Source organism: Microcaecilia unicolor, chromosome 7 (assembly GCF_901765095.1).
Source record: "Microcaecilia unicolor chromosome 7, aMicUni1.1, whole genome shotgun sequence".
NCBI classification, from domain to species: domain Eukaryota; kingdom Metazoa; phylum Chordata; class Amphibia; order Gymnophiona; family Siphonopidae; genus Microcaecilia; species Microcaecilia unicolor.
In genome coordinates this window covers 289,040,609-289,062,960 of record NC_044037.1, presented here as the reverse complement: position 1 = coordinate 289,062,960, position 22,352 = coordinate 289,040,609, and the positions used below count along the sequence as shown (strand labels likewise).

Below are 22,352 nucleotides of genomic sequence, written 5' to 3'. Positions count from 1 at the left end.
CCATTTTTAATTTTATTCCGCCGTTTTTCGGCGATGGCTGCTGAGGGAGTTAAGCGTTGTTCCCGTTGTGGCGAGCGCAGATCAGCAGCAGGGCTCTGTAAAACATGCTGTTTAGACGGTAGAGCCAGTACAAGCATGGCGAGCGATGATTCTTCCCACTCGATGGAGCTGGCAGCGGGCGCCATTTTGGAAGCGCCGCATGGCTCGACCCCCGCGGTTGCAGAGGAGTCTGAGAGCAGAGGGGTGCCTCGGGCCGAGGCTACCAGAGGAGCTCCGTTCCCCGTAGCTCCTAATTCGGAGACGGGAGGTCAGGGTGAGTTTTTCTCCCCCGAGTTTGTGCTTATTTTACATAAAGCCTTCATGCTGAAAAGAGCTCTGCTGCAGGTGTCTGACACTGCGTTGCTACCTGGTCCTCCTCCGACTGATGATGGCCCGGGGCTGATGCCAGATGTGGATGCCCCTGAGCGTTGGATGCACGCTAAGCATAGACGGGTAAATTCCCCGTCGGAGAGTGGCGCACCCCCCTCCCCCCCCCCCCCCCCCCCGTGGTCGGGCTGCGGGGACTCTGAGGGATCTGGCAGGCCTTCGTGGTCTGAAGAGCCAGAGGAAGGTGCCAGTTTGCCACTGGATCCGGATGATCCCACTGTAGTTTGGATTTTCCACCGCGATGAGCTGCCAGCACTTATCTCTGATGCTTTACAGGCCCTCTCTATTGATGACCCTGTTCAAGGCGAGGCCTCCTCTGGTAATCCGAGGATGGCGAGTACTAAGAAGCCTGCTCGTGCCTTTCCTTTGCATGACTCAATCTAAGAGCTTATTTCTGCTCAGTGGGCTTGACCCCGAGGGGCCCTTGAAAGTGGCCAGGGTGATGGGGCATCTTTACCGTCTGAGTGAGGAGCACTTGGCCCGTTTTGGGATGCCTAAAGTGGATGCCTTAGTCACGGCGGTGACAAAAAACCACCCTCCCAGTAGAGGGAGGGGTTGCCCTGAAGGACATTCAGGACCGGCGCATGGAATCAGCGCTAAAACGGTCCTTTGAGATTTCGGGCCTAGCGTTAAGGGCGTCTGTTTGCAGTTCTTATGCTGCTCAATCCTGCCTTTCTTGGTTACAACAGGCAGTGGAACAGCCCGTGGATGGTGCGGAGTCCCTCGCTGAGGTTGCACCGCGCATGGAGTCGATCTTGTCATATTTAGTTGATGCCCTCTATGATCTGCTCAGAACTCTAAGCAAAGGCTGGTGAAGTTGCCCTTTCCAGGGCCTTCTGTTATTTGGAGAGGAGTTGGAGAAGATTGTTAAAGACCTGGGGGATGCTAAACCCCAGCGGTTACCTGAGGATAGGCCGCGGCCTTCTTTCAAGGGTCAAGTGGTTCCCTCCTCCTCCAGACCTCGCTTCCGTGAAGCTAGAAGGTATCGCCCGGGGCGCTCTGCTGGGCTTACTCAACGTGCCCGCTTTCAGCAGAGGAACTCCTTTCGCTCGGACAAACGCTCCGCAGCAGCAGGCTCAAGGCCAAGAGTTCAGGGCCGTCCTCCACAATGATGGGACACCGGTCCACTCCTCCTTTACAGCTGTAGGAGGACGCCTTTCCCTCTTTCTCTCGAGGAGTGGACCAAGATTCCCTCAGATCAGTGGGTCCTGGACCTGATCAGAGAAGGTTAACGATTGGAATTCGGTGCCCCAGTGAGAGACGTGTTTGTGGAGTCCCGATGCGGTACTGCCATCAAACGGGCAGCGGTAGAGGAGACCTTACAAGTATTGTTGCACCTTAGAGTGGTGATCCCTGTGCCTCCCGCCGAACACGGCTGCAGCCGTTACTCCATTTATTTTGTGGTGCCGCGAAAAGGCGGGTCTTTTCGGCCCATTCTCGACTTAAAGAAAGTCAACGAGTCACTAAGAGTGCGGCATTTTCACATGGAAACCCTGCGCTCCGTCATTGCGGCGGTACAGCCAGGAGAATTCCTCACGTCTCTGGACCTAAAAGAAGCTTACTTGCACATTCCTATATGGCCCCCGCACCAACGGTTCCTCCGGTTTGTGGTGTTGGGACATCATTTCCAGTTTTGGGCCTTGCCTTTTGGCCTTGCCACAGCTCCCCGAACCTTTTCGAAGGTAATGGTGGTAGTAGCTGCTTATCTCAGGCGAGAGGGTATCCGGGTTCACCCGTACCTTGACGACTGACTCATCTCAGCGGACTCTGCAGAAGAGAGTTGTCATGTAACAGTACTGCAATCTGTGGGCTGGGTCGTCAATATACCCAAAAGTCACCTGACCCCTTCTCAATCTCCAGCTGTTGGGGTCGATGACGGCCACCTTGGAAGTGGTGCCTTGGGCGAGAGCGCACATGAGACCTCTGCACATTGCCCTGCTTCAACGATGGTCTCCTATGTCCCAGGATTATCAACGCAGACTCACGTGGCTCCCTGCAGCCCGACTCAGTATGGAGTGGTGGCTCTCAAACAGCATGCTGCGGCGAGGAATGCCGCTAGCGCTTTCCGATTGGTGCCTGGTGGTAACGGATGCCAGCCTGAAGGGCTGGGGAGCACATTGCCAGGGAAGCTATGCCTAGGGTCTTTGGACACCCGAGGAAACTGGGTGGTCCATCAATCGCTTGGAACTGAGAGCGATATTCCAGGCTCTTCTGGCCTTTCACATGATTCTGGAGGGACTGGCTGTCAGAGTTCTGTCGGACAACACGACAGCAGTGGCCTACATAAATTGACAAGGCAGCACTCAGTGTCAAGCCCTGGCCGCAGAGGCCGCTCAGATATGCCACTGGGCCGAGCTACATCTGCAGCTTCTGTCAGCAGCTCTCATAGCAGGTCAGAGCAACATGCAAGGCGACTTTCTAAGCAGGTATCAAATTGACCCTGCAGAGTGGGAACTGGCAGACGAAGTGTTCCTTCAGATCTGTGCCAGATGGGGAACGCCCATAGCGGATCTTATGGCCTCAAACACAAATGCCAAAGTCCTGTCCTTTTTCAGCAGACGGAGAGATCCTCGCTCGGCGGGGTTGGATGCCTTGGCTCAACCCTGGCCCCCGGGCCTCCTGTATGTGTTCCTTCCTTGGCCCTTAATAGGGTGACTCCTCCTGCGAATTCGGATGAATCAAGGAATGGTGATCGTCATTGCCCCGGATTGGCCCAGGCGGCTTTGGTATGCGGACCTCCGGCGGATGCTGGTGGAGGCTCCCCTTCCTTTGCTTCTGGTACCGCACCTGTTGACGCAGGGTCCGGTGACCATGGAGGATCCCTGCCACTTTGGTCTTACGGCATGGCTATTGAGAGGGCGCAATTGAGAGACAAGGGCTATTCTAACAAGGTCATCTCCACTCTCTTGCAGGCCCGCAAGCCTTCCACTTCCTTTGCCTGTGCTCGGATCTGGAGCCAGTTTGAGGCTTGGTGTGTTTCTAAAGCGATCATACCCATGCGGGCTGTCCCGCCGATAGTTGACTTTTTGCAGGATGGTATACAAAAAGGCTTGTCCTATAATTCCCTGCGTGTTCAAGTGGCAGCCTTGGCATGTTTTCGGGGGAAGGTCGCTGGCCTCTCCCTGGCTGCGCATCCGGACATTGCACGGTTTCTTAGAGGGTTACTCTGGCCTCCTGTGCAGGCCCCTTGTTCGTCTTGGAACCTGGGGCTAGTATTAAAGGCCCTTCAGTGTTCGCCCTTCGAGCCGCTGAGGCGAGCTTCAGAGAAGGATGTGACTCTAAAGACAGTCTTTTTGGTGGCCATTACATCGGCGAGACGGGTGTCTGAGCTCCAGGCGCTGTCCTGTCGAGACCCATTTCTGCAATTCTCAGAGTCCGGAGTAACGGTACGTACTGTGCCTTCCTTCCTGCCTAAGGTGGTTTCAGCGTTTCACCTAAACCAGCCTATTTATCTGCCTTCCTTTACTAGGGAGGAGTTTTCTGAATCTTTTGGGCAGTTTTGCACCTTCTGGAGGTGCGCAGGGCTCTGTTGCAGTATCTGCAGATGTCTAATGCTTTCAGGACCTCTGATCACCTTTTTGTATTGTTGTCAGGTCCTCGCAGAGGGTCTCCAGCGTCTAAAGCCACTATAGCCCGTTGGCTTAAGGAAGCCATTTTTTCTGCATATCTGCTATCTGGCCGGCCTCCGCCTGACGCCATTAAGGCACATTCCACAAGAGCGATTTCTTCCTCTTGGGCTGAGATGGGAGTACTCTCTCTTCAAGAGATATGTAGTGCAGCTACTTGGGCTTCTAAGCTCTCTTTTGCCCGTCATTACAGGCTGGATGTGGCTGCCAGGAGGGACGCACTGTTTGAAGCACAAGTGCTTGCGCGTGGTGTGGCTTTTTCCCGCCCTGTCTAGGGATTGCTTTGATACATCCCATTCATAATGGATTCATCTGCTGCTGATGACAAGGAAGGGAAAATTAGGTTCTTACCTTGGTAATTTTCTTTCCTTTAGTCACAGCAGATGAATCCATGATCCCTCCCTGATTGACTCTGTTTTGTGTTCAGTTTTTCCTGCAGACATGTTCCCTTATTGGGAGAAGTTGGAAAACAGTCTTCAGGATTTCTGTTCTACTACAGGAGGTTGAGTTTGTCCCTCCTTTGTGTTATTGCTCCTGTTCTGGGGCGTTCGTTCGCTGTGAGGAAAGTTCATGTTATGCTAATGTGCGGTTTAACACTGCTTTGGAAGCTTCAAAATACTGAGAGGCAGATGGAGCTAGCCGTCCTAGAGGCACTATAGTTTTCAGTGTTCTCTATTTCCCCTGCTAGTAGGTGGACACAACCCATTCGTAATGGATTCATCTGCTGTGACTAAAGGAAAGAAAATTACCAAGGTAAGAACCTAATTTTCCCTTATCTTATACATGTGACAATGGAGGAAGGTCGTATTAAACCCATTGTTGAACTGCAAAAACAATTCTCGCTGTTACGAATATTTCCATTATTACCAATTGAGACCAGCTTGTCTTGGGAATCATCAACTGAGGATGTACAAGAGAGATTGACTGCATCGTTCTCCCTTGGGGCATAGCAGAGAGTACCATTGTCATTTCATCATAGGCACATTAGAGTCACCGCTCTAGAATTAGACTTTGCTAATGGAAAAGGTTGGGAAATATTGGACCACTCCATAATTCAGCAATGGAGTGCAGACTTAGGTGTTTCATTTTCCTCAGCGACGTTTAAAGCACATGTGTTAACCCTACGCAGGACATCAGTGATCACGACACATTGGGAACTTCAATATAAATTTGCTCTGCGAGTGTATATCTTCCCAAGGCATGCCTTCCACATGGGTTTGGCATTGGATGGAGCTTGTATGAAATGTGGTGCAGTTGGTTCGTATCTAGGTAATATGTTCTGGACTTGTCCGAGAATCTCAAATTTTTGGAAAACTCTCCATTAAAACAAATTTCATCAATTTGGTCTATTGGATGGCATTATGATCCATTGCTGCTGCTGTTTTGGCACCCTCGGCTGGGTCCTCCGGTACCTCGGCTTCAGAGATTTTGCCTTGAGGGCTACTGTTATTGCCTAGAAAACGATATTATCGGAGTGGCTCACCAATTGTACGCCGACAATACGATACTGGCGGACCCAGATGCTGCTTTTGTTGCGACTTGAGAGACTGGCGTTGTATACTTCCTCCTCTGCTAGGACTTTCAGTTTCATCAATGGTGGTCCCCTTTTTTGGACTCTCTTACGCCCGTTGCAAGAGGACAATTATTGAACTTGTAACCACTGCCAATTATAAATGAGTTCTGTTATTTTATCCTATTAGGGAAGATTTTGGAGAGGGGCGGGAAGGAAAGTGAGTGGAAAAAGGCAAGGGAAAAATGGTGGAAGGGGGAAAAAGGGTGGAGGGCGAATAGGGAGTGGATGGGAGGTGGGGTAGTTGGGAGGGGAGAGGGGAGTTGGCCTGTTACATGAGATATTTGTTTGTTAGTTATGATTACTGTGTTTGCGGTTACATATCTCAATAAAAATTGTCTTGAAACTTAAAGCAGATTAGCTTCCCACACCACCCCCTTCTTACTCTTCTTCAGAAAATCTGGTTTCCTAGAAAAATAACATGTCCACCTTTCTATCAAGTATTTAAGCAATCATTTTCTCTTACTAGTGCTATTGAGTCCATTGACATTACGGGTTACAATATTAAGAGCCACTTGTCAATACTATTTACTTGTTGGCTGCTCAGATTTGAAAAAAAGAAAGCAAGAAACATCCCTCCGCCCCAATATTTCCCAACCTTTCCCTCCTTTCTCTTCCTCCTCCTGTATCTGATCCCGTAGACGTTCCTCAGTGAGTACAAGGTACTCTACTGCCCTACCAACTTAACATACATAGAGCAGCATTTTTGAAAGGATGTCAATGTCAGAATAGGGGCATCCATATCAGAATGTCCCAAACGGATGTCAATCTCGCATGTATTTTCAAAAAAGGAAAATACAACAAGATTTCTTGTTTGAAAATAAGTGAGATGAACATCTGTGTGCTAGAGATGTCCAGCATGAACAGCCATTTTACAAACTGGAGTGTACAAATTGTGAATGGCAGAAAAGAAAGGACATGGATATCTGTGTGGTAGCATTCTTAGAAAATGGCCACACAGACATCCATGTATGGCAGAAGGGGCAGTCTCATGGTTAGTCTTGTGGGGGAGGGGCTGAGGGTAGAAGAAGGATGGTGTTGGTCTTGTGGGGGAGGGGCTGAGGGAAGAAGAGGGAAGGTGTTGGTCTTGTGGGGGAGGGGCTGAGGGAAGAAGAGGGAAGGTGCTGGACTCGTGGGAGGGGGGTTGAGGGAAGGTGCTGGACTTGGAGTGGGGCTGAGGAACGGTGTTGGACTTATGGGAGGGGCTGAGTGGAAGGTACTGGACTTGTAGGGGGACTGAGGGAAGAAGAGGGAGAGGTCTGGGGGCTGAGGGAAGGTACTGGACTCATGATGGGGCTGAGAGGAACAAGGAGAGATGTAGCACTTTTTTGTGGTGTGTGTGTGTGGGGGGGGAGGTGCTAGACCTGAAGAGGGAGGGGAAGAAGAGATGCTGGACCTGTGGAGGGGAGGGGGTGGGGGAGATGCCAGTCTATGGAGGGGAGCAGGGGAGAGGTGGAGATGCCAGATTGTGGAGGGAGGGAGAATGAGTGTGAATAGAGAGAGAGAGAGAGAGATCCTGGACTGTGTTTGGGGGATGGAGGGAAGAAAGGGAGAGAGATGCTGGACCCACAAGAGATGTGGCTACACAAACCCCAATGCCATTATCCTCCTCATGTTGGGTTAGTGGTGAACTACATGTAGCATGCTTTCACTTCTGCTGCATGTTTTGCAATCTACACAACCCAGGAAGAAGCACAGCATCGGGATTTCTGTAGCTGCATCTCCTACAACTAGGCTGAGTTTCTTGTGGTTGCAATCCCGTCCAGGCAGTGCCCTGCTGAACATGGGGGGGGGGGGGGGGGGGGGCAGGGAGTTGCTGCCCATAGGGTTAAAGGGAAGCAGGATGGTTCAGGAAATTGCTAAACCATAGGTGTAAAGGGGAAGAGATAGGGGACATGGAGATTCTGGATCATAGTTGGGGAAGAGAGAGGGAATAGGAAGTTGCTGGTCCATAGGGGTAGAGAGGGGACAGGAGACAAGGAGATGCTGGATTATAGGGGTGGAGGAGAGAGAGGGACAATTGTAGGTGGAGAAAGAGAGAGGAGATGCTGTGCTATAAGGATATAAGGGGAGGGAGGGGAGATGCTTGGCATAGTGGAACCATGTGGGAGAGACTATGGAGGTTCTCAAGGAGATGAGTGAGAGGAGGACGGTGAGTTCAGGATATTATAAGTGTAGTAATGGGGAGTGTGTGAGAGGATAGGAGGCCAGGGAAGGCGTGAGACAGGAGAACTATGGATTGAGAGGAGGAGATGGAAAGTTGATAGGTAAATGAAATATAGATGGAGGACTGAAGAGTAAGAAGGTGAAATTTGAGTGGGCAGACATAAAAGAGGAAATATGTCAGAGGTGAATGAAGTGAGGGAGTGGAAGAAGAAAGGAGGAAAATGGAGAAAGGGCAAATGGACAACATCCAAGGGAAAGTGAGCCTAAGACAGGCAGGAAAGCAGAAAAGAAAAACTGGTATCAACATGCATGGAAAAATAAAATCCCCAGACAACAAAGATTTTAAAAAGTGTTTTATTTTGAATTAGGTGCAATATGTTAGTTTTGGGAAATGTGCATCACAAATGTCGTATTTTGCTCAGTACAAGAGGAAATGCATTTTTGTTTTTATTTCTCCTGTGTTGTGGTATATGCCTAGTTTAACGTCTCAGGGTTCCCACCTCTCAGTTTTTATTTTTATATTTCTATTTTGTGATCCCTTGTTCTGTATTTGGTGAGGGTTTGTCTGTGTTTTGCATTTGACTAAAGTGGTATTCTGTTTGCATGTAGTTTCTGTGCTGAAGTTTATAGCACTCTCACTTGTCCTGTTTTACCAGTATTACATGTCGTCGTCTCTTCGCCACCCTTAACTCCCTCCTCAAAGTGCCCTCCGCTCCCCCCCCCCCCCCCCCTCACTCTCTCCTCAATCACTGGCTGACTACTTCTGCGACAAGGTGCAAAAGATCAACCTTGAGTTCACTACCAAGCCACCACCTCCTCTTCACCCTTCAACCCTCTCCCTCAACCAACCAACCCAGACCTCCTTCTCCTCCTTTCCTGATATCTCCGAGGAGGAAACCGCCCGCCTTCTTTCCTCCTCAAAATGCACCACTTGTTCCTCTGATCCCATCCCCACCAACTTACTTAACACCATCTCTCCTACTATCACCCCCTCCATCTGTCGTATCCTCAACCTCTCTCTCTCCACTGCAACTGTCCCCGACACCTTCAAGCATGCCGTAGTCACGCCACTCCTCAAAAAACCATCACTAGACCCTACCTGTCCCTCCAACTACCGCCCCATCTCCCTCCTACCCTTCCTCTCCAAAATACTTGAGCGCGCAGTCCACAGCCGCTGCCTTGATTTTCTCTCCTCTCATGCCATCCTCGATCCGCTTCAATCCGGTTTTCGCCCTCTTCACTCGACAGAAACAGCACTCTAAAGTCTGTAATGACCTGTTCCTTGCCAAATCCAGAGGCCACTACTCCATCTTCATCCTCCTCGATCTATCCGCCGCTTTTGACACTGTCAATCATGACTTACTTCTTGCCACACTGTCCTCATTTGGGTTCCAGGGCTCTGTCCTCTCCTGGTTCTCCTCCTATCTCTCCCACCGCACCTTCAAAGTTCACTCTCATGGATCTTCCTCCACCCCCATCCCCTTATCTGTTGGTGTTCCCCAGGGATCTGTCCTTGGACCCCTTCTCTTCTCAATCTACACCTCTTCCCTGGGCTCCCTGATCTCATCCCATGGTTTCCAGTATCATCTCTATGCTGATGACACCCAGCTGTATCTCTCCACACCAGACATCACCGTGGAGACCTAGGCAAAGGTATCGGCCTGCTTATCTGACATTGCTGCCTGGATGTCCAACCGCCACCTGAAACTGAACATGTCCAAGACCGAGCTTATCGTCTTTCCACCAAAACCCACTTCTCCTCTTCCTCCACTTTCTATCTCAGTTGATAACACCCTCATCCTCCCCGTCTCATCTGCCCGCAACCTCGGAGTCATCTTTGACTCCTCTCTCTCCTTCTCTGCGCATATCCAGCAGATAGCCAAGACCTGTCGCTTCTTCCTCTTTAACATCAGCAAAATTCGCCCTTTCCTCTCTGAACACACCACCCGAACTCTCATCCACGCTCTCATTACCTCTCGCCTGGACTACTGCAACTTACTACTCACCGGCCTCCCACTTAACCATCTATCCTCCCTTCAATCTGTTCAGAATGCTGCTGCACGTCTCATATTCCGCCAGAACTGATATACTCATATCACCCCTCTCCTCAGGTCACTTCACTGGCTTCCGATCAGATACCGCATTCAATTCAAGCTTCTCCTTCTTACCTACAAATGCACTCAGTCTGCTGCCCCTCACTATCTTTCTACTCTCATCTCCCCTTATGTTCCCGCCCGTATCCTCCGTTCACAGGATAAATCCCTCCTCTCAGTACCCTTCTCCACCACCGCCAACTCCAGGCTCCGCTCATTCTACCTCGCCTCACCCTATGCTTGGAACAACCTTCCTGAGCCCTTACGCCAAGCCCCCTCCCTGCCCGTCTTCAAGTCTTTGCTTAAAGCCCACCTCTTCAATGCTGCGTTCGGCACCTAACCCTTACCGTTCAGTGAATCCAGACTGCCCCAATTTGACTGCCCCTATCGGACCGACCGTTCACTTGTCTATTAGATTGTAAGCTCTTTGAGCAGGGACTGTCTCTCTTTGTTAAATTGTACAGCGCTGCGTAACCCTAGTAGCGCTCTAGAAATGTTAAGTAGTAGTAGTATTACATGTATTAGTTTTCTAGGACCCCATATAATATTTGTAGTGGAGAGATTTAGGTTGCTATTTCTCACATCATTCAATCAACAAAGTTTTCTCAACTACTTAAGTTATTTGTGTGAACCATCAGAAGGCTGGCAACCTGGAATAATACTTTCCTTTATCAACATCAAAAATCCTCATTGGTCCCTTTTTTTTTAATCTATAAAATTCTATAACCATGCATCACTCTTCATTATGTAGTTCAGTTTTTTAATCCACTTTTCATCCATAAATGGTTCTTTTCCAATTTTTTTCAATAATACTTGAATTTCTGAGTACTTATCTTAACTCAAAGATTGCTTTGGCATGCAACCCGAAGAGTAATAAGATGGTTATACATGATTATAGAATTATATAGCTAAAAAAAGGGATCAGTGAGGATTTTTGGTGTTGGTAAAGGAAACTATTATTCCAAGTTGCCCACCTTCTGATGGTCCACAAAAATAACTTTAGTAGTTCAGAAAACTTTGGGTCCTTTTTACAAAGGCTGATGATTAGCTTGTGCTAAATAAGACACACTAATCTGTTAGTGCACCTTAGTAAAAGGATCCTTCCTCTCTTGATCGAATGATTACATTTTCTCTCCTCTATAATATAAACTGTACTAGTATACGTTAAATAGTGCCCATTACTCAAATGACATTTTTATGTTTATTAAAGCAATTTAATATACCGTCATTTCTGGATACAAGTCACAGCAGTTTACAATTTTAAAAATATATATTTCATGGCTGATGTATACCTGCTGTTGGGGGGAGATAGGGTTTTTGTGGATGCAGAGTATATTTACATTTAATTCATAAGAACTGCCAAACTGTATCGGACCAAAGGTTGGTGAGGGCCGTATGTGTAATGTGTCATGTATGTGAGCATCATCCTGTTAGGTGTGTCCTGACTTCAAAAAAGGTTAAGAACCACTGTTCTAGCAACACATTTCTCTGCTCCATGTCAGAAACTGAGAATAAAAAAGGTGGGAATATGAACCAGGCTATCCAAAAACTGGGCCCAAAAATGTGATTTAAAATGAACAATTTTTAATAATTCCACATAGAAAATGACTCAAACATAAAACAGTTGTGCAATAAAATGACTCGACACAACGTTGTGTTTCGGCCAGAAGGCCTGCATCAGGAGTCTGGTAACTGTATATACCAGTGAGTTAAAAGCATGAATCGATATGATGCCCCAAGTCGCAAATAAACGGATATTGACTGCTTCTCTGAAAAGAGTAGTGATAGACGGATCATCTACCAAACGGTCTTTTTCAAGACCTTGTTATATCCTGTCTGCAAATTGTTTATTTGCGACTTGGAGTTTTGGCATCATATCGATTCATGCTTTTAACTCACTGGTATATACAGTTACCAGACTCCTGATGCAGGCCTTCTGGCCGAAACACAATGTTGTGTCGAGTCATTTTAAATCACATTTTTGGGCCCAGTTTTTGGATAGCCTGGTTCACATTCCCACCTTTTTTATTCTCACTTCACACTCCGTGGGATCTATAGAGTTCTCCGCACACGCAGATTCTCTTTAGACCATGCTAGAAACTTGCACCTCAAGACCTTCGAAGTATTTTTCATATTTTGAGAGCACAGTTTGTAGAAGCTCTGCTTTAGCTACTCTTATTTTCACACAAAATCAGTGGAAAACCTAGTGTTGTTCAAAGTACTTAAGTAAAAGTAAAAATTAATGTATATTTTAATACTTAAGTAAAAGTACATTGAAGAACATATTAAAAAATTTACTTAAGTGAAAGTAAAAAAAACTTGTCTAACATACTTTTTGAGTAAAAAGTGAAAGTACTGCAACTAGAGAGGGGAGATGTTACATGGATGAGACCCAAGTTGGAGAGCAGTTTATTCATCAGTTTTATAAAACCCTATATGAATGGAGACCCCACATTGAGGCAGCTTGAGATCAGTTTTTCACAATCTTACTTTGTCGAGACTTTCTCCAAATCAACTGCATACATTAAACCTACTGCTTAAGGAGGGGAGAGATTAGTAAGCTTGACTCAGGAGAGAGACCTTGGGGTGTTGGTGTCGGAGGATCTGAAGATGAAGAAACAATGTGACAAGGCAACGGCCGTGCCCAGAAGGATGCTAGGCTGCGTAAAGAGGGGCATAACCAGCAGAAGAAAGGAGGTGTTGATGCCCCTCTACAAGTCGTTGGTGATGCCCCACTTGGAGTATTGTGTTCAGTTTTGGAGGCCGTATCTTGCTAAAGATGTAAAAAGACTGCAAGTGGTGCAAAGTAAAGCTACAAAAATGGTATGGGATTTGCGTTGCAAACCGTACGAGGAGAGACTTCCTGACCTGAACATGTATACTTTGGAGGAAAGGAGAATCATGGGTGATATGATAGACGTTCAAATATTTGAAAGGTATTAATCCGCAAACGAACCTTTTCTGGAGACGGGAAGGTGGTAGAACAAGAGGACATGAATTGAGATTGAAGGGGGGCAGACTCAGGACTAATGTCAAGAAGTATTTTTTCAAGGAGAGGGTGGTGGATATGTGGAATGCCCTCCCGCGGGAGGTGGTGGAGATGAAAACGGTAATGGAATTCAAACATTCATGGGATAAACACAAAAGAATCCTGTTTAGAAGGAATGGTTCCGTGAAATCTTAGTGGAGATTGGGTGTCGACGCCGGTAATTGGAAACAAAATGGGAGCTTGGCAGACTTCTACGGTCTATGCCCTGATCGTGACTGAATAGATAGGGATGGGCTGGAGTGTAAATTTTAAGGGGCTTCGATGTTAGCTTCAGAACTTAGTACAAGAACAGTACTGGGCAGACTTCTACAGTCTGTGCAAGGACAAATCAAACTCTGGTATACATATAAAGTATACAAAGTACAAAAAGTGGGAGAGCGACCAAGGATATCAGAAACTGGACGATGTGCTTAAATCAAAACGTTTATTGGAGGTTTTGAAGACTTGACACGACGTCGTGTTTCGGCCGTCAGGCCTGCATCAGGAGTCTATAAAAACATACATTTATATGCAATAAAAATATATATATATAAAAGAAATAAAGATATACATACACAATAGACATAAGTTAAAAAATTATACAATAAAACTTCAAGAAAAATGTGTAGCGATTCTAAAAACAAGTATATATGTGGACTTATAACAAAATATGTGTAGATATATATGATTTGCTGGAAAACAAATCTGTATGACTAAAACCAATTGATATATACATTGCTGTGTGAATGAAAAGGTAATCAATGTATATGAGGTTTTGATGATGAAACAAGAATTTGCATAATGTAAAAGAGCAATAGTCATTTGAAATACGAATTGCAAATGATATAAAAATTATGAATTCATAGTGTTGCAATTATGAAAATGTTTAAACCACATACATATGGAAAATTGTAATAAAAGGGTGTATTAAAAACGTTTAAACCACACACATAAGTAAACTTGTAAGAAAAGAGTGTCTTAAAACAATATCAACCACATAAATAAAAACTTTAAAATGATGCGATTCATTTGAGGAAACCATTGGGGTCTACTGTAGATGAAAAAATTAATTAAGAATTAATATGAGGAAACCTTTGGATAAAAGAAGGGGGGGGGGGGCTTTTTGATTGGGATAAACGGGATAATGCTAAAAGACATGATGCAATACCAAACAATTGAAGTACGGAATGATTTGGAAAAAATGACAAATCGGATTTGGCAATAAGGAATGTAAAAACCAGACAAAAAATAAAAATAAATATAAATGGATGCTGCTGATGAATATTATACTGAATGTATGGCACTGACCTGCTGTGCAGGATATTGCAGAAAAATGATGATGAAGAAATCTTTGACGTCGTCACAACAGTCTGTTGAACAATGTAAAACATGAATTGAAGCAGTGGAGAAACACTTAATTAGATATAATAGAAATGTGTAGGAAATAATAAAAATTAAAAAATTAAAAATGGGAAATTAAGCCAGAAGGTTCCCCCCAACTGGAGGACACGTGGATGTAATTTCAAGAAAGATTGGCGCCTTTTTTGAGTTTGTCTCGATACATCAGGAAAGACTCTAATTTTATGATTCAAAAAAAGTTCTTGTCTATGACGAAAGAAAGTCTTTAGAATCCAGTCACGATCTGGTTGTAGGACAAAATCTGCTATTAAGGTAGCAGTTTGACCTCCAATTGTTTCGTCTTCTGTAGTCTGAGTCAGATTTAACTCATCAAATGGTATTTCAAAACTCACTATTAATAATTGACCAGAGGGTTTCTTAACATAAGGTAAAAGGTAATAAATTATTGAAACCGAAAGATAAACTTGCTCTGGTATTTTCAAAATTTCTGATAGATATTTCTTGAAGGTAATTAAATGAGTAACAGCTGGTAATTTAGGAAAATGTATAAATCGCAACGTTTTCATTCTTTGTTGATTTTCCAAATTTTCTATTTTCATTTGTAACAATAAGTTCACTTTAATTAAGGCACCTTGTCCATCTTTGAGTTTATCAATATCAGACTTAATTAATTGTTCAAAATACTTTGATTGTTGTAACTTAGTTACCAGTTCAGCAATTTTTTCAGGAAATACCTGAGTAGTTATCACCATCGTAGAAATCTTATTAGAAAAAATATTTTCCAAACTCGCCAATCGTCCCAAATTGTCTCTAGGGTAATCACTTCTGGTTTTATCAGCGGTAAAGATTTAAGTTGTTGTTGTACCCTTACCTGGGCTCCTTCACTGCCCAGATCAATCACCTCCTCTGTTTCTGCTTGTGAATCCCTGACAGAAAATTGAGCAATGCTGTCCTGTGTTACTACACTCGGCGCTCCATTGCTTTGGGCTGCCCCTGCTCCCAGAGCAAGCGATCCCTCCATGGGTCTCGTCAATCCAGGAAGCCAAATCAGCAAGGCAGCCGGCATCGTCGGGGGGCTCCGCATATCTGGGCTAAGGGAGGTGTCAGCTTCATGCGGGGAGAGCGGTTCACCTTCTGCTGCTCCAACCCACAACGAAGACATCTGCCCAGTTAACTCGCCTGGAGTTTCGAAGTGGTCCCACCATGGGAATAGCAGAGGGATAAGGGAAACCCTCTGCTTCCCCCTTCTTTTAGGCATACAGGAACGAAGAAAAGTTGAAGAAAAACTTGAATAAAGTTAAGATGGGTTAGAGGAACAGTCTGCAACTGCTTCCTACTCGGACATCATCTTTCTCCTCCTTGCATATTCATCTTTATCTTCGTTATCATTGTTGTGCTGTCCAGTTACAAAGAAGGCTTTCACAAAGTTGGAATCATTGTTGTAAGACTTTTTCATCTGATGGCAAACTGTGTATGAATATCTTTGAGAACTGATGTAAGAATGTCAAATGTGTGGAAACCCTTCAGTCTTAAGGCTAGACAAGCAGACTTCCTCTCTAAAGATTCTATCAATCCAGTGGACAGTCACACCAATGTAAAATTTTCCGTGGGGTGACCAGCACTCTATTATGGTAGAGACATATGTCTGTTCACCAAGAATAGCAACCAGCTTTAGCTTCATCTCTGCTTTAAAGTGACCCAGTTCAACAACCACAGGCAACTTCACTGTTTTTATAGGCTATATTTATTGAACAGCAGAATTTAAGATGAGTCGATTCACTGTTTGCGTGATGAGGTTTGCAATAGGAAAATCCTGTTCCAGGTTTTAATGTTTTATTTGGTTTACTGAGGAATTGTCATTTACATCTTCCTTCTGCTTTTATTTTTTTACTTTTAGCTGCAAGCATCAGATATAACTGAGTAAAAGTAGTAAAAATTGGCAAAATTACCACTTCAGTAAAAGTAGTAAATGTTATCCTGTACTTCTTTACAAGTAAAAGTGACAAAAATTTACTTAAGTACTGTAACTAGTTAAATGTACATAGTTTCTGTACAACGCTTGCAAAACCTTCCTCATGCTCCATGCCATCTTCTGAGTCTTCTCTTTGGCTGAATTAGCTCTGTCTTTCATAACTTGCTGTCCTGCCTGCTCTGCCGCTTGCATCCCAAGTTTAGCAGAGTAGATCTCTTTAATCATTCTCGATGTCTTCCCTTTCACCAGCTTTGGCATCATGTGCAATTTTACCCACACACAGAGAGCAGTGGAGGGCCTGGAGGACTTCATTCTCATCATTATGTGCTTAGACCCATCACGTGGATTCGTATGTATCTGGATTTTCAAAAGGTGTTTAACAAAGTACCTCATGAAAGACTCCAGAAGAAATTGGAGAGTCATGGGATAGGAGGTAGTGTCCTATTGTGGATTAAAAACTGGCTAAAGGATAGAAAACAGAGAGTAGGGTTAAATGGTCAGTGTTCTCAATGGAGAAGGGTAGATAGTGGGGTTCCCCAGGGATCTGTGCTGGGACTGCTGCTTTTTAACATATTTATAAATGATTTAGAAATGGGAGTGACTAGAGAGGTAATTAAACTTGCTCACAACACAAAGTTATTCAAAGTTGTTAAATCTCGAGAGGATTGTGAAAAATTACAAGAGGGCCTTATGAGACTGGGAGACTGGGCGTCTAAATGGCAGATGACGTTTAATGTGAGCAAGTGCAAAGTGATGCATGTGGGAAAGAGAAACTCAAATTATAGCTATGTAATGCTGGGTTCCACATTAGGAGTCACCAACCAAGAAAGGGATCTTGGCATCATTGTTGATGGTATGTTGAAACCCTCTGCTCAGTGTGCTGTGGCAGCTAAGAAAGCAAATAGAATGTTAGGTATAATTAGGAAAGGAATGGAAAACAAAAATGAGGACATTATAATGCCTTTGTATCGGTCGATGGTGCGACCGCACCTCGAACATTGTGACGAAAATGATAAAGCGGATGGGACGACTTCCCTATGAGGAAAGGCTAAAGCGTCTAGGGCTCTTCAGCTTGGAGAAAAGATGGCTGAAGAAAGATATGATAGAGGTCTGTAAAATGAGTGGAGTGGAATGGGTAGATGTGAATCATTTGTTTACTCTTTCCAAAAATACTAGGACTAGGGGGGATGCGATGAAGCTTCAAAGTAGTAAATTTAATACGAATTGAAGAAAATGTTTCTTCACTCAACGTGTGGAGGAGTGGCCTAGTGGTTAGGGTGGTGGACTCTGGTCCTGGGGAACTGAGTTCAATTCCCACTTCAGGCACAGGCAGCTCCTTGTGACTCTGGGCAAGTCACTTAACCCTCCATTGCCCCAGGTACAAATAAGTACCTGTATATAATATGTAAGCCGCATTGAGCCTGCCATGAGTGGGAAAGCGCGGGGTACAAATGTAACAAAAATAAAAATAATTAAGCTCTGGAATTTGTTGCCAGGGAATGTGATAAAGGCAGTTAGCTTAGTGTGGTTTATTTCTGGGATAAGCAGCATAAAAGGTTGAACTTTTTCGGGATCTTGCCAGGTATTTGTGACCTGGATTGGACACTGTTGGAAACAGGATGCTGGGCTTGATGGACCTTTGGTCAGTCCCAGTGTGGCAATACTTATGTACGTATGATTTACTCAGGGAGCCTGGATGGAGAGCAGCAAGGATGCCACACATGTTACATCTAGAATTAAGAGCATTGTTTTACCCTGTTTACTTCACACTCAGTGTTGATCCAACAGTCAGGTGATTTCCAGTCACATAACAATTCAGATACTTATATGAGGGGCATTCAGAATCATGTAGTAGACAAGTTCAGCCCCACAAATGGTCGCCAGACCTTCAAATTATTCAGAACATTTTTCTGAGATGGGCACTCCTTTTTGCCAGCAGTGAGAATGCAAAACTACCTTTTTGTTGTTTGTTCACCTGTCTTCAGATGATAGAGAATGATTTGCTGACCATAGACTACTACTACTAATCATTTCTGTAGCACTACTAGATGTATGCAGTGCTGTACACATTATATGCAGGTACTTTCTGTGTCCTTAGAGGGCAATGGACAGTTAATGACTTGCCCAAGGTCACAAGGAGCTGCAGTGGGAATTGAGCCCAGGTTACCAGGATCAACGCCCACTGCACTAACCATTAGGCTCCTCCACTCCTTCCTATGCCTATCCACCTATCCCTCAACAACAAAAACCATGCACAAGTTGCAAACTATGCTGAGTATAGTGAAGTTTCTCTTACCCTACTGGTCTCATCAGAACTGGTTTCCTTTTTTCAAAATGGCCTTCTGAGGTTCCTCCACGTAGGCTTCAAAGTTTTCCAACACTAATATAGAACAGTAGTTTCATTCTGTGTGGAAGCTGAGCAGCACTCTGTGGCCTCTTTTTATGCCTCTTGTCTCCTGCAAGGCATGTTGGTAGCAACACATAAACATTCCAGAATATGTCCACCATGCCCCTTCAAATGGAAAAGGGTTTTGATATGGTGCAAAACCCTTTTTGTTGTCCTGCTACCTTACTGCAATATATGTATTATCCTTATTAGTCTGCAAAATTCCTCAAAGTTCATCTTAGTACATTCATAGCCTATTATGTCTTCGTAGACCAGGCTCCAGCTTCTCACTGTCCCATTCTTTCGAGATTCGTGAAGGGGCTTCATACCAAACTTTTCATTCAGACCTGTGCCATGGGACCTTATTGTTGTCCTTTAATCTTTCATGAACCGCCATTTGAACTCACAGTCATGCTTTCTGAAGGTTCTTATCTAGAAGCTTCTATTAGCATTACTTTGGCTAGAAGAATCAGTGAACTTCAACCCTTGGTCACTTATGCTGAGTTTCATTCCTCTTCCTAACTTCCTCCCAAGGTGGTCACCATTTCATCTTGGTGAAGAAGTAGCGCTGCCACCCATGCAAGAGGACCTGGGCTGTAGACAAGGTCTCACTATCTGAAAAGAATCCTTCAAAAAATCAAAAACAATTTTTTTTTGTTACATTTGTACTCCGCGCTTTCCAACTCATGGCAAGCGCAATGCGGCTTACATGGGGCAATGGAGGGTTAAGTGACTTGCCCAGAGTCACAAGGAGCTGCCTGTGCCTGAAGTGAGAATCAAACTCAGTTCTTCAGTTCCCTACTTAATTGGCCAGCTGCCTGTAACCATTTAATGTATTAGCATCTCAAGTAAGATTCACTGCAACTACTGTAGCTCTTTTTAAATCTGTTTCCTAGGCCAGTCCAGACTAGAGGGTTATGTCCACATATTAGCAGATGAAGACAGAAAAAAAATTAAGATTCTAATGACATCAGCTGTATAACAGCTATTACACCCAATATACTGCCAGAATATTTATCTCCAACAGATGGGTCAGGTTGGACTGCTGCAGCAGGATTGTTCTGTTAACAAGCTTGACTTCTCTGAATGCATTCTACGGTTCACGCTGGCTGCTGTAGGCTCCCCGGGAGTTGTTATGACCTGGTTGAGCCCTGGAGGCGTTCACTGCGCCTTTGTAGCCCCAAGCCTAGGCCTAAAGGCCTTTGCTTGGTGAGGCTATCTGGCATGGGTTCTTGTGGGACCTTGCCAGAGGATGTACCTTACCCCTTTCCTCCCTCTGCAGAATTTAAATTAACTTATTCCCTTGCTGAGGGAATAAAGTTACTTTAAAATAAAATGTCAGGAAGAGGGATTGAATTACAGCAGCAGTTGTCTGAGCCTAAAAAAACCTGGGGAATTCCCTGGCCCTCCTGCAGCTTAAGGAGATTGCTGCCTGAAGCAGTGGCTGTTTTAGAGGTGTCCTTTTTCTGTTCTTCGAGGACAAGCAGGACAGTATGTCTTCACATTTGGGTGATGTCATCTACAGAAACCCAGTATGGAAGCTTTTGGCAGGCCAGTTGCGCATGCCTGCCTCACTTATACAGGACCTGCGGTTTTCTCTCATTCACAGAGCAGAGAGGACATCTTTTTAGTTTCTCATTCATCTTTTCTCCCTTCACATTTGTTCGTTTTCAAATGATGTCTCGTATATTTTTCTTGCTGATATACAGTATTACAAGATTTTCTGTCAGACGTAGGCTGCGGTCCCAACGGAGACCCATTTCACAGATGGCTTCTTCTGGAGACCTTGCCATGAAAAGATGGACCTTTCAAACAAAATAACATTTTAAAGCAGCCTCTTAAAAACAAAGACTGTCACTTATGCTGTCCAAAAAAATCCATACTGTTGCTGTCCTCTAATTTGCTTTGTGCTGTCAAAAGACAAACAAAATGGAGTCCATCAAACATATAAACGGCGAGTGACCGTACTCACTCGCAAATGCGCAGTAGAGACCTTCTCTGCCCCACCCCCGCGTCAATACGTGATGACGGGGGCCAGAACACAGAGGGTCTGTACTGCGCATTTCAGAGGGAGGGACACCGCCGTCTAACGCTCCCCCCACCTGAGTCGCCGCTGCCGCCACCCACCTTCTACCCGGTCGGGCCCTCGCTCCACTATTGAAACAGCGAGGGTCCGGGAACGCAGCACTGAGCTCTGCTGAGCTGCCGACATCGCCCTTCCTTCTTCTTCTCTGCCTCTGTCCCGCCCTCGACGACGTTACGTCACACGAGGGCGGGACAGGCAGAGAAGAAGAACGAAGGCCGACGTCGGCAGCTCAGCAGAGCTCAGTGCTGCGTTCCCGGACCCTCGCTGTTTCAATAGTGGAGCGAGGGCCGGGTGGAAGGTGGGTGGTGACGTCTTGGTGGGGGGGCGCGAACTCGGAGGGGGAGGAGCAGCGGCGAACTCGGCGGTGGGGCGGGCCTTTCAACCCCCCCTTCCTATAATAGCCCGTTTTTACGGGCTCAAAGTCTAGTTATTTAAATAAAACGCCGTCGCCCAAAACCAATCCAATGATGCAAAAGAGAATGACATCATAGCCAGGGACATGTGACCATGTTATGGTACACCTTAGTTTCTTTATTGTTTATTTCTCCTATGAGACTTTATCATTTGAATACGAGCAAGTGCTTCTAATCTTATATAGAAAACAAATCAGTGTCTTTAAGAGTACAATTCAGCATTCTAAGCTAAATACACTTTTTTTTTTTTTTACTTTTGGCATATTATAAGTTTGATAGTTTATGTATATTATAGTTTGAAGTTTTTTGTGATTATCGAACATTTTTGGAGGTTGGAGGTTTTTTGACCTATGATTATAGTCTGAACATATATAATGTCAAATGGCTAGACTCAAATCTGAGCCTTAGTATCATTGATAACAGTCATTTGTGAGCTCTTTTCCTCATTTTTTGTGAGAAACACTATAAGACAAGTAAACATAAGGATAATAAGTGAATTCAATAATTCCTGTAATTTTCTATTAGTACACCAGTGTACATTTTAGATAATTTCTATTTTTAATTGGTGTAACAGATTTTTTTTTAGTATGGAATGTTGCCATGATTTGGGTTTCTGCCAGGTACTTGTGACCTGGCTTGGCCACAGTTTGGAAAACAGGATACTGGGCTGGATGGACCATTGGTCTCACCCAGTATGACTGCTCTTATGTTCTTATGTAATTTACTCTCTAAGGATTTAAGTTCTGCATTGTCTTTGAGTCCTTTCTTTACTACTTTCATTAAATTCTTTATTCATCCATCACAATTGTTTTTATGTTTAATAAGAGTGAGGTTGTCTTATTGTAAAAGAAAATATCCAGTTTAAAACTGTTCTCCCTCTCTCCCTTCCCCCTGATAGTTTTCACTTATAACTTTCTGAATTAAGAATCGGCTCCATATAGTCATTTTAGTTGTCCTTCATTTTGCTTTAATCAGAAACTTACACTAAAAGTCAGCATCTTATCAATATCCAGGACGATTCTGTACTACTTGGGCCTAACCATGTTTATATCTTCCTAAAAAATGACGGTGCTTGCCTTCATCCTTGCTTTGTCAGAGCTTGGAATGGAAACTGAGTTTGCTTTATAACTAGGAGCCTTTATGGTAGTGCATAAGTAAGAAACCATGGTATGCATACGATGTAAATGGTTTTGGTTTTCTTTGCAAATTACAGAATAATTTTCCAAT

General features: G+C 44.8%; 1 protein-coding gene across 4 annotated transcripts in view; it reads left to right on the top strand.

The window, feature by feature from the left end:
• The window catches only part of PTPN4 (protein tyrosine phosphatase non-receptor type 4), a 340,947-nt gene that overhangs the window by 99,247 nt on the left and 219,348 nt on the right, over positions 1-22,352 (top strand). The window lies entirely within an intron of this gene.